Below are 13,822 nucleotides of genomic sequence, written 5' to 3'. Positions count from 1 at the left end.
CCATTCATTTCCTGATTGCTGGAAATCACGTATGTTTTTATTGGCTCAGAACCCTGGTTGAAGTTGAGAGTATTGTACTAATCTGCATGGACTTGATTTCAAAGTCCTCTCAGATCTCCTCGTCTTCCATTGTTGTGAGAGGCACAGTGTGCCAGCCCCTGGCAAGGAACTCTTGGTTCCAGCAACATGACCTTGTCACAGAATCTGTAATACAATTCAGATGTCAGCAAGATTGCTTAAAAACTTTCAGGTCCTGTGACTACACTCCTGATGGACTTAGAAAGCGAGGGTTATTGAGGGACAGCTTTTCAAAGGACCAGATTTTATCATCCTCCACAAAGTATCCATGAATGCATAACATGTGAGGTGTGAGCCAGGGTGCTAGGTTACAGAGATACTTAATGCATTTGTGAAAGTAACCAGCAGTGTAACAAGATGACTGACACATAATGCCAAAAAGACAAAGAGCAACGACCACAAACATTAAGGGAGGGGGAGATTCCAAGAGCTTGGGTGATCAACCTAGTTGAGCTAGGTTTTGAAGTAGGGGTTAAGTCTGTAGCAATGAAAAGGAGACATCATTCCAGGTAGGAATGCTTGGTATATAGTAAGTACTCAATAATGATTTTCTAATGAATGATTAAGGTAAATGAGATGACAGAAGAGCCTCTATGTTTGGGGGAAACAAAAGAGACTAATTTGTTGTGTGCAGGGAACTCATTGGGAATCTGTACACTTTAAACAGGTGAATTGTATGGTTTGTGAATTATACTTTAATAAAGCTGCTTAAAAAATTGTCTCCAGAGATGTGAGCCACAAAAATGATCAAGTCCAGAAAGTCTAAAAGAGATGTCAGAGCATATTCCTATCTTGATGGGTTTTCACTTACTAAGTACCTGGTGTTGCCTGAGTTTGTTGTTGTTGGGGACACCAAGAATTAAGAATTGGTCCTCCTTAGGAGGAACTCATAGTTAACTAGGTGAGAGAGGCATGCTGACTACTTTTCTAATTTATAATACACTTAGAAGTGCTTTGGGAACTTACGGCCTGAAGGTAGTTGAAGGGGTTCCTGGGGATCCTGCTTCTGATTGCAACTGAAGATTGCGAAGTTGAGAACTGTGCTGCCATGGAACACAGGTGCTGGACAACACTGGCTACTGTACTCTAAATTCTTTTGCAGAAACACAAAATAATTGAGTAAAACAATCTTAAACTTTGATAATTACATCTTTTAGTTTAAAACTGAGGTTTAGATATAACATAAAATTCTATCAATTTGCAAAACTACCTGGTTGTTTTAAGAGAAGGTGCTTATTGCCTTTGGTGCATAGTTTGTGTTACGTTGATTCAATGGATGGTGTATGGTTAAGAGATTATTATGTTACTGGACTTGTAAGGCATTTTCCCCAAGTCTTCGCATCCTGATTTTCTTTTGCTGTCACCGCCCACACCCTTCCAATGCATGAGCAAGTTCTTTAGGCTCAGTTTAAAAACATGCACACTTAATTCTATTCACGTTTCACCTCTCCCTCTACCACCTTGTACAGGCCACCGTCAGCATTCACCTGAAATGGACTCCTAACTGACCTCCCTGCTTTTACTTTTGTCACCCATTCATTGTTATTATTATGATTATTATTTTAGAACACCAATGAGTTTTATTATTATTTTAAAAACCAAATGAGTTAATGTCTATTATTATTTTAAAGCACAAGTGATTTTTATTTTAATTATTTTAAGACACAAATGAGTTTATACCATTTCCTAAGACTTCAGTGGCTTCCCATAGCACTTGGAGTGAAACCCAAACCCTTTCTGATCCTTCCTTGCCTGCTTCTCAGACTCCTCTCCTTCTGCCCCCTGTTTGGTCCATGGCCTCCCATTGTTTCAGCCCAGCCTGGCTAATATTGCCCCACTCCCCCTAGTGCCAGCCACCACCACGTTCCCTTATTCTCTTTTCCTCATAGCATTTATCTCTGAAGTTTTCCTGTTTGTTTACCTGTTCATGATAAATAGGTCTTGCTGTATTTGTCTTACTTATTGCAGTTTATCTGACTTTAAGAACAGTGTCTGTCACATAGCACAGGATCAATAAATATTTGTTGAATGAATGAATGAACTGAAAAAATGTGTGTACTGTGAATGATCTGGTTCCCTAAGATTGGAGACTGGAAATAAGTCAAAGAATAGGTAGCATTTTATTGGGATAGATAATAAGTTATACCCTTCCTAAGCATAAATACAATATTACTTTGTCATGAAATAATTTAGAACATATTTGCTATGAATTAATTGATATCAGAAAAATCTTCTGAGTACCATATTCGCTTTTATTAAAATCAAGTGATCAAACTTTAAAAACAAACTGACTTCAACCAAAAGCTCTAAATTCATTGTCACTGAGTAATCCAGTCACTTATTCTTACTCATAATGATAAAATCAATACTTTCCTCTCATGTCTGTAATTCATTTCTTATGACTCTATTATCATTCCCTTTTCAAACACCTTAGCAAGGTTTTTAATTCTGAGTTATAATGTCTTTAAACGTTGTTATCTTCTTCATGTCCTGGGATTTTCCAACAAAAAAAGTACAATGGTTTTTTTCTTCACTGTAATTGAAAATACTTTGTTCCTGTTTAAATGAAACAAGGTTTAAAGTGTGAATTTTTTATTATATAAAAAAATTCTTAATAGAAAACATTTAAAAATATCCTCCAGTACATTTAAAATAGTGTTCAATTCACACACAATTTTTTAGGAAAAACATTTACTGAAATTTTTACTCAAAAAGTAAATGAGCATTCAAGGCAAAACAGTCCTAGTGTTAAGATTTGACTTCAAACTTATTATTTCAGATTGATAAGAGACTGATTAAATGGCATGATTTTTACTTTAAAATTTCCTTCCTACCAGAGCCAGGAAGTGAAAATTAATGGATAATATATTTAGTGTAACATTTTCATTAATTTTGGCATTTTAAAAAGCAGCTTTATTGAGATATAATTGACAAACAATAAACTTAACATGTTTAAACTATAGAATTTGACAAGTTTGGTGTATATATATGTATATATGCCTACAAAGCCATCATTACATTCAAAATAATAAACATATCCATCTTTTCCAGAAGTTCATCTTGCCCCTTGGTATGGTTCTGTACAACTTGAGATACTTCTTCTTCATACATTCAGTGCAATTTATTGAGTGCCCACCGTATTCTAGAGACTGTGCTGGGTATCTGAGATTGAATGGTCAGCTAAACCAATAGATTCTGACCCATAAAAAATTATGACACTCATCAAATAGTTATGTAAGTAAATAAATATAAAATCACAAGTGCATATCACACTCTAATGGAAAGGTAGTCCACACCTGTATGTATTGATTGTACCTCAAAATATTTCTGGGCTTTCATACATGTATCTGGAATGCTTCAGAAATATTTATATGTACTTTTGTAATATATCTGAAAATGCACAGTAACAATTTGTTTCTATTGGATGTTACAGCTTTTATCTTGAAAACGGTGTCCATATTTCTTATATGGAAAGAATTGCCAGTGAAGACTGGAAATTATTTATAATTTATTTCTTTGTTGTTAACCAGAAAGCCAATATTAGAAATGAAAAAAAAAACCTCCTGAGAAAAATCTTGCTTTTTTTTTTTTCTTTTTTGCTGTGTCGTATGAGGTGTTATTTCAAGGGAGGAGAGGTGATAATAATGAGGTAAAAGTACAGAAAGAGGAATTTTTATCAAAAATTGAGTATAGCAGCAAATGAGATAAATAAATGTGGTTATCAAATACAATTTTGTAATTCCATGACTCTTAATTTGGAAAGAACGCCAGGCTTAAACAAGATGGTGTCCTGATTAATTGAAAAAAGCCATGGCTTTCAAATATGAAATATTTGCCAATTGTACTTGGCCCTCTTGGGTGATATATTCTCTTCTTAGGTTCATAATTCACTGCAGCGTTTAGCAGATTTACTGGAAAATCACAATGTTGTTGTTTTTTTCCCCTCTGACCCCCCCCCCAAAATCTCAGAAACAACATCTGCCAGAAAGAGGAATCATTTATCTCTTTGAACTCTGAGGAAATCTACCAAATGGAGAAAGAGAGTCAATACTTAACCCAAGACTACATTTTAGTATTCACCCCAAAGAAAGAGGCCAGGGGGAAAAACACTATAAAGAAAAGCTGTAAATAAGGTGAACCAACTATAGATTGAAGACTTGTAGAAGTGGACGTATTGGAGGCTAAGAGTAAAGTGAGCTAGTGCCAAGTATGAGAGCAGAGGCTTGACCTTTTGAATAGATCTGCTTGCCTATTCCAGCCTGACATGTCAGCTCCTCTGCCCTGCCTGTGTTCTGTTGTCTGTTTTTCATTCGATCTGAACTCTTAAAAATGATCTTTGCCTGTTAAGTTGGAACCTCTTTCCTCCTGTTCCTGAATCCAGGCTGTTCTGACTCCAGCTTGCTTCCCTGGCTTCCAGCAGCCATATCCCCTCTAACTGAAACAGCTGTAATCTGTTGTCTGCATAGCGCCTCAAAGTTTCCAGTGCCCCTTAATTCAGTTCCATGCCTGCATCTAGCCCCTGTTGGCGTCTCCTGACTTACTTTTGATCTAAAATGACAGTGCAGGAGGAAAAAGGAGACCTATAGGTTGGGAAATACTGGGAAATAAACTTGAGTAAGTACATGGGAACCAAATTATGGAGGACCATGCAGATTGCAAAGGTGATGGAATGAATGCACAAGGTGAAAGGGAGTTACAGTTGTGGCTCTAGGACACAGGATAAAACTGTGTTTTAATAAGGTTTTTTGTGTTGGTAATAGAATACGGAGCAAGGATTAGAAGTAAAGAGGTCAGGCTGAAGATGACAAAGATCTGCTCAATTAACAGAGGAAACGATGTTTTAAAAACTCAAGCTTGAATATAATATGAGGCATTTTAGTAATACTTAGGGTGCTATGAGTAAAGGACAATAGTCTGTTTATCTAAAAATATAATCTTTTCTATGTAGTTACAGATATAAGTATAGCTATGGATACAGCTGTGTTTGATCTTTTTAGATGTTGGGTTGATTTCTTATTGAACCAGAAATTCTGACATTCAAGGAGGGGAGGTTACCTCTGTTACTTTCTTTGAGAGTCCTAAGTGTGTGTTATATTTGAGCACAACTCAATTAGTGGAAGTGCTTTACCTATCGTTTAATGCTACTATAGCTTTTAGTAGTCTGAAAAAAGAAGTTATGATTAACGTAAAAAGCTCATTGGTGTCAATCCTAATATAACGAAAAAAATGAATCAGAAGACTCAATTTGCATCTCAGTTCTGATTATTGTAGTGATTGGATCTTGAGAATATCATTAAAAAACCCAGTTAACATGCAGGCAAACGGATTAATATACAAGTTCTACCACTTACCCACTGGTACAACTTTGGCCAAGTCACCTGACTTCTCTGTGCCTCAATCTTCTTATCTGTAAAATGGAGAATAATTATACTATGTACACTATCAGAATGTTGTGAGAAGAACATAACATAATTTATTATGATGTACTGTACAAATTTTAGCTATTATTGTTTAGTGCACCCAAGATGTTTTTCTACTCTGAGTGACATAAAACTAGATGATTTTAGTTATTAGAAGCATTTTCCTCAATATTGCCTTTCTTTGTATAGTCAAATAACATATGTATACTTAATCTATCATTCGTACGACAAATAGCAGGGATGTTGAATATGTAATTTTAATGCAGGATTCTATTTATTGGTTTCAAGAGACTTGTGGCAAGAATGCTCATTAGTAATATTTATTAAAATCTTAAAACAAGTATGTGTACTTATGTCCTTTAGAATAAAGTTTGACTGCATATAATAGAAAACCCCAAATAACAGTGACTCATGCAAAGTGAAAGTTTATTCTCTGTCATATAAAAGAAGTCTGAAGATGGGCTCCATACTGGCATCAAGGATCTAGGGTCTTCCCTTTCGGCTCTGCTGTGCTGACATATGGCTTCCGTCTTCAAGGTCACCTCATGGTCCTAGCTGGCTTCTGGTGTGCCAGCCATAACATCCACACTGGGAGATGGGAAAGGGACTAAGGATAAAGAGACCCCACCATGCTGAGACAGAGCTCTTTATGCTGAAGTCTCCATAAAAGTTATGCTTATACCTTATTGGCTAGAACTTAGTCACATGGCCATACCTAGCTGAAAGGGAAGCTGGTAAATTTAGTTATTTTGTTCAACTGGTAAGGAATCTAGAGAAAATTTGAGAGTCTGATGCCAATGAGGAAGGAAAGAATGCATTTGAGGGTAGGCAGCCAGCATTCTCTGGCTTTCCCATAAATATCAGAAATCATTCTCCAGGTTGCAGTATTAAAATCCTGGAGTTCTTCATGGACATAATCATGAAACTACATTCTGTTCAAATTGTGTTTTTAAATATTTATAAGAAAAAGAATTTGCCTTATTTTAGAAACAGGCTTGATGAAATAGGTTTCAAATTGCTGGGGGTTAGCAAAGAATTTATTAAATGCTAATTGAATATAATATTGAATAGAGTACAGTAGAAAATAGAGATAAAAGTTGATAAATTAATAACTTAATTAAGGTGACTTCCTGTTTCAAAGCAAATAAAATTTAAACAATATACACCAGCAAATTGAACAACTGGGAAGAAATGGATAAATTCCTAGAAACGTACAATTTCCTGAGACTGAATCATGAAGAAATAGAAAATCTGAACAGAGTGATTACTAGCAAGGAGATTAAATCAGTAATCAAAAACCTCCCAACAAATAAAATTCCAGGGCCAAACTGCTTCACTGGTGAAGTCTATCAAACATCCAAGTAAGAACTGATACTAATTATTCTAAAACTCTTCCAAAAGATAGAAGAGGGGGAACTCTTCCACACACATTTTAGGAGGCCAAATTTACCCTGATACCAAAAACCGGACAAGGAAGCCACAAAAAAAGAAAATAATAGCCAATATCTCTGATGAACTTAGATGCAAAAATCCTCAGCAAAGTCTTAGCACACTGAATTTAGCAATACATCAAAAGGACTGTACAACATGATCAAATGGGATTTATTTCACAGATGTAAAATGGTTCAACATCTGCAAATCAGCTGGTGTGACACACCATGTTAACAAAATGAAGGATAAAAATTATATGTTCTCAAAAGATGCAGAAAAAGCATTTGACAAAATTTAACATCCATTTTATGATGAAAACTTTCAACAAACTGGGTATAAAGGGAACATACTTCAATATAATAAAGAGTATATATGACAGTCCCACAGCTAGCAGCATACTCAACAGTGACAAGCTGAAAGCTTTCCCTTGAGGATCTGGAGCAAGACAAGGCTGTCTACTCTCACCACTTTTATTCAAGATAGTGTTGGAAGTCTTAGCCAGAACAATTAGGCAAGAACAAGAAAGAAAAGGCATTCAAATTGGAAAGGAAGAGGTAAAATTGTCAACATTTGCAGATGACATGATATTATAGATAGAAAACCCTGAAGACTTCATCAAAAAATGTTAGAACTAGTGAATAAATTCAATGAAGTTGCAGGATACAAAATAAATACACAAAAATCAGTTGCATTTCTTCACACTAGTAACAGTCTATCAGAAAGAGAATTTTTAAAAAACAGTCCCAGTTATAATTGCATCAAAAAGAATAAAATACCTAGGAATAAATTTTCACCAGGCAAGTGAAAGACCTGTATATTGAAAACTACAAGACATTAATGAAAGACATTGAGGAAGAACATAAATAAATGAAAAGACATTCTGTGCTCATGAATGGGAGACTTAATATTGTTAAATTGTTCATACTACCCAAAGCAAAATACAGATTCAATGTAATCTCTATCAAAATTCTGGTAGTATTTTTCACAGAAATAGAACAACAATCCTGGCATTTGTGTGGAACCACTAAAGACCCCAAATAGCCAAAGCAAGCTTGAGAAAGAAGAGCAAAGCTGGAAATCACATTTCTTGGTTTCAAACTAAACTGTAGTAATTAAAACAGTATGATATTGGCATGAAAACAGACACATAGATCAATGGAACAGAATAGAGAGCCCAGAAATAAACCCACACATGTGTGGTCAATTAATTTATGACAAAAGAGCCAAGAATATACAATGGCGAAAGGACAATTTCTTCAATAAATAGTGCTGGGAAAATTGGACAGCTACTTGCAAAAGAATGAAACTGGATCACTGTCTTAAATCATGCACAAAAATTAACTCAAAATGAATTAAAGACTTGAGTGTAAGACCTGAAACCATAAAACTTGTGGAAGGAAACACGGGCAGTAAGCTCCTTGGCATAGGTCTTGGTGATGATTTTTTGAATCTGACACCAAAAGCAAAAGCAATGAAGGCAAAAATAAACAAATGGGACTACGTCAAACCAAAAGGTTTCTGCACAACAAAGGAGACCATCAACAAAATGAAAAGGCAGCCCATTGAGTAGGAGAAAATAACTAAAAATCATATATCTGATAAGGGGACTAATATCCAAAATATAAAAAGAACTCATACAACTCAATGGCAAGAAAACAAACAGCTCAGTTAAAAAATGGACAGAAGATCTGAATAGACATTTCCCCCAAAAAAGACAACAGGTGCATGAAAAAACGCTCAACATCATTAATCATCGGGGAAATGCAAGTCAAAATCATAATGAGGTATCACCTCACAGCTGTTAAAATGGCTATTATAAAAAGGACAAGAAATAACAAGTTTGGCAAGGAAATGGAGAAAGGGGAACCCTCATACACCATTGGTGAGAGCACAAATTGGTGCAACCACTGTGGGAAACAATATGCAAGTTCCTCAAAAAATTAGAAATAGAACTGCCATATAATCCAGCAATTCCACTTCTTGGTATTTATCTGAAGAAAACAGAAACACTAATTTGAAGGGCTATATGTACCCCTACTTTCATTGCATCATTGTTAACAATAGCTAAGATATGAAAACAACTTAAGTGACCATCAATGGATGAATGGATAAAGAAATTGCATATATATATATGATTGAATATTATTTAGCCATAAAAAGAATGAAAGTTTGCCATTTGTGACAACACAAATGGAATTCCAGGGCATTATGCTAAATGAAATAGGTCAGACAGAGAAAGACAAATATCATATGATCTCTCTCATATACGGAACCCAAAAACAAACAAACAAAAAATAAAAACACAAGTTCATAGATACAGAGATCAGACTGGTGGTTGTAAGAGGTGGAGTGTTGTGAGGGGATAGGAGAAATAGGTGAACAGTTTTTTTTTAAGTTTAAATAAAAAAACAGGTGAAAGATTCACAAAGCAATGAATAAAGTAAATGATAGAATAGAAAGATCTTCTATTTAAGTGTTTTCTCTTTTTATATCAGAAAAGGGAAAAATCAAAGAATTAGAGATTTCTAAACCTCTAAAGAAAGGGCAATATTACTTAACAGCATCATGGAAACATCAGTCTTCCGGTTCTGTACAGACTGCCCTGTGAGGGAAGAGGCTCATACCATGTTAGGGAGCTACCGTGGCCGTCTCGTGATGAGAGTTTTCTGTGTTCTTGAGGATGACTTTTGGATCCCCAAAAGATTATCCAAAGCAATTTTATTTTTAAAAATTAATATTCAATGTATTAAATTTATATGTTAAAACATAATTCTTTCTTAAGCTTTGAAATTCCACTTAATTTTATTCTACTTAAAAATCTAGCAAATTTTAAGAATTATTTTCAAGGAGGTGTTAATGTTTGATTCTGTTCACAAACTAAAACTCCCTTAAACATTGTAAACTATGCTTATGAGGTTGATACATTTTGTTTTCTTTTTAAGTCCTTTACTCACCTGAAGTACTTAAGTAACCGTAACAGGATACATTTAGCTAATAAAAATATGTCTTAGGCTTTTAAAAATTTTTGTATACTGTTGGATTTCAACATAAAATCTTTGATTAAATCAAGTATCCAGTCTTAATTTGGAATCACAAGGATGAAATATCTTTGTAATAGGTGAAATTCTCTTAAATACATTGATTATTTCTAAACTTTACTAAAAACTATTAGTGCTATAGGTTTGATTTACTTGATCATAGATACACTTAATTCTCCAGGTTTAAAGCAAATAATTCTCTTAGAAACAGTTATGTCATCCAAACAGGTTTAGGCTTAGCATCCCAAGCACTTTTGGAGGTTATACTTGCAATTGGCTGAGGCTGAATATTAACCAGAGATGTTGTCTAGGACTTCTGAGCTCTAGAACTACAGTTGTCCTTGAAAGTTTTCTTACATCTTTGTCAGTGGAAGCCATCTCTAGATTCAAGTCATCCATTGCCTAATACTTTACTCCATGTACAGAAGTCCACATTTGGTCCATTGAATTAGTATCAACTAATCTATTACTGTGTTACTCTACTTTACATTCTTTTCATATTGTTTCTATCTGTTAGCATTAACGTGTATAGTTCTTTTGATGACATTGGGTTGGATTTTGTTTATTTTCCAAGGGGTTTCCTAATTGGTTCTGTTTAGTTTTAAAGTCTAAGCTTGCAGTTGGGAGACCCTGAATGAAGTTGGAGAATTGGAATAGAAACAAATGGAGAAATGGAGGGGTGTCCTGAAGGGAGCACAGAGGGCGGATGCTAAGGTTGGTGATGAATTCTTACAAAAGGAAACACTGAATAAAGACTCCAGAGGCAAGGTGGAGCCCAGCGTTCCAAATCCTCACTCTTTATCCCTCCTCCGCCCGCAACTCCCCAGCAGTTCTTCTGGATAGATGATGATCTGTCCTCCTGCCGACTCCTAGAAGAACACACAACCCAAAATGTTTATCTAGAGTAAGGTATAGAAAAGTTATAATTCCAGAGCATCCCCGGGTCTTTTGGTGGCTAGAATTTGGCAAGCAAAGACAGACATCTCTATTGTTTGAAAAGATGGATTTGTCTTACTCACCAACTGTCCCCTCCTTTGATTTGGAAATGGGAGGATGAATATGAGAGTAGTTAAATTAAGCAATGAGGGGGCTAGGAGCACCCACCTCCTGTGCAATTGAAAATCCATGTGTAACTTTTAACTCCCCCTAAACTTATTTACTAATAGGCTCCTGTTGACCGGAAGCCTTACTGATAAAGTAAACAACTGATTGATACCTATTTTGTATGTTCTACGTATACTTATATATATTTTATGCATTCATGACATACCTAAATTTTTCCTAATTTTTTGATATTTCTAGGCCATGTGATTGTGAGTTTTTTCAAATTATTCCAAATCTCCCCCAATTTTTTACAATATATTAATTGAAAAACTCTTCACATAAGTGGACCCTTGCTGTTCAAAGCCATCTTGTTCAAGGGTCAACTGTGGTTGGAATGCACAATAATAAGGGGAAGAGCTGTCTCGTTGCTGAAAGAGGGACTGTGTAAAGATTATTCAATTCTTGGGGAACTATCTCTTGTCTAGTATGAATCTATTCTGTATTGTCTCTGAAAATATCTCTGTGTTCTTTGGGTGTGTGTGTGTGTGTGTGTGTGTTAGAAAAAGAGAGGGAGGTGCACAAGTTTGATATAGTTGCTATTTTGTGATTGAGCAGGAAGAAGGAGGAGGCATGTTGTTGCCTCGCACCACTGGGAGGATGTCATACAAGGCACGTCCCTGAAGTACCACGATTCATCCATTTACAACCCTCCCCTCTATCTCATTCTGGACTGAGTTACTCTGTCTTTGGGAAACAAGTTACTAAGTCCAATGTATTGCACTGGTCTTGAGAGAATGAGAGTTTCCTTAAGTAGAAATGGAAGTTGGCACTGAAGGTCTAAGCATTTGGGGGAAAAAGGAAGAATGGAAAACAGGACAGGGAAACAAGTCTAGAAACAAGTGTGGCCTCAAACAGACTCCCTGCGAAGGGATTAAGCTATTTTTTTTAAACTTTCTTTATGGAAATATATTTACCTTAATATTTTATGTGAGAAATTAAAAGAATTTTGACATAGTTCAGATTTACAGAAAGTTGTTAGAAAAATACATTTTACTGTATTTGCTTTATCCTTCTCTTTCTCTCTTGTTCTTTCTGAACTGTCTGAGAGTAATTTGCTGACATGATGCACCTTACTGCTAAGCACTTCAGTGTGTATTTTCTTTTAATAAGAACATTCTTTTACGTATTACAATGTGATGATTAAAATCAGGAATTTAATATTAAAATGATGCTAGTATCTAATCTACAGACCTGATTCAGATTTTGTCATTTGTCCCAGTAACAGATCATGAGTTGTACTGAATTTTCCTGTCCCTTTAGTCTCCTTTAATCTGGACCAGTCATTTGGCCTTTCTTTCATTTCATGACATTGACATTTCCGAGGAGCACAGGCCAGTTGTTTTGTAGAGCATCCTTCAGTATGGGTTTGTCTTATGTCTCCTCGGGGTTCTGGCAGGAATGCTGCAGATGTGATGTGTTCTCAGTGCAGCCTATCAGGAGGCATGTGGTGTGGATACCCCATTACCACTGATGTTAATTTTCATCACTTGGTTAAGGTGGTGACTGCCAGCTTGCTCCACTGAAAGGTTACTGTTTATCCTTTTGTATTTAGAAACGTGGTGGGGAGACTAGATTTATATTTTTAACAAGTCATACAGTGTAATTCCACTCTGCATATTTGGAAAAGAAGTTTTGTTTCTTTTTCTTCTTTCTTTTTTTCCAGATCTGCTCCTTACTTGTCCACTTGCCTATTCTCAGCTCTGCCGCTGGTACCTACCCTTTACATGTCTCGGGTTCAGGCCTGTCCACACTGGCCTTAGCAGTGTTCAGGGGTGGGGGGAAGAGCCCTCAGTTCCCATTACTCCCCATCTCTTCAATCCTCAGAACACAGCTGTCAAAACTACATGAAAAGTACTTTGGTAAGAGCCTCACGGCTTACTGAAAGGGATTATATAAAATGGAAAATAAGAGGATGTTTCTTTTTAAATTGATGACATTTAATAAAGCTTTTTCTGCTCAGTAATTGACCTAATGCCTTTCTTACAAAAGACGTTGAGGCAATTCGTTCCAGGGACTCTACATGCTCCTTCCTTTCTGTTATGGGTGAAGCTTAGTTCCTACATGAGGTCAAAGTCACTAAACCTAAAAAATACTATTATCACACCTAAAAATTAATATTGATTTCTTAATATTATTACACATCTAGCAAAAGCTCAAAGTTCTTTAACTTTTAGCAATTCTTTGCAGATAAGTTGAATGGAAAATTAGGGGAAATGTTCTCATTATAGAAACACTCTTGATGTTAGCACAATTGAACAGCCACAGTGAAAGGAAACATTTTACTCAACCTGTAAGAAATCTTGTTGCTTCTAGTTTTTCTTTGTAGATTAGACAGTAGACAAATTACAGAGTAAACCGTATTCGATGTTTGTTTCCATAATGCATTCAGTAAGATGTTCAGGGACTGTGTGAGACATGAGATGCCACTTTCAGCGAGAGGTAACAGGAGCAGTAGCACATTTATTGAAATTTCTGCTCTGCAGAAAACCTGGTCCAATGCCTATTTCATCCTAAATAATAAGACGAAAAGCTCATCTCACATTCTCTCAATGTCACTGCAGCTGATTTTCTGGCATTGGGAAGTAAATAGGGAGTTTTGTTTCTGTTTTTTCTTATCACAACACAGCATGTCTTGGAACAACTGACAATCGAGAATGTTGAAACAGTGAGTGAATTATTTGCATTGGTCACCTTGAAGAAGTCTAAAGAATTTGGCAGGCATTCAAAAGCCAGAGATTGGATGAGTTAAGG

The 13,822-nt window shown here is 35.8% G+C and overlaps 1 non-coding gene across 2 annotated transcripts in view; it reads left to right on the top strand.

The window, feature by feature from the left end:
• The window catches only part of LOC105074927 (uncharacterized), a 292,437-nt gene that overhangs the window by 1,755 nt on the left and 276,860 nt on the right, over positions 1-13,822 (top strand). The window lies entirely within an intron of this gene.

The sequence above is a fragment of the Camelus bactrianus genome, chromosome 2, assembly GCF_048773025.1.
Source record: "Camelus bactrianus isolate YW-2024 breed Bactrian camel chromosome 2, ASM4877302v1, whole genome shotgun sequence".
Lineage (NCBI taxonomy): Eukaryota > Metazoa > Chordata > Mammalia > Artiodactyla > Camelidae > Camelus > Camelus bactrianus.
This window is presented reverse-complemented; position numbering and strand designations above follow the sequence as displayed.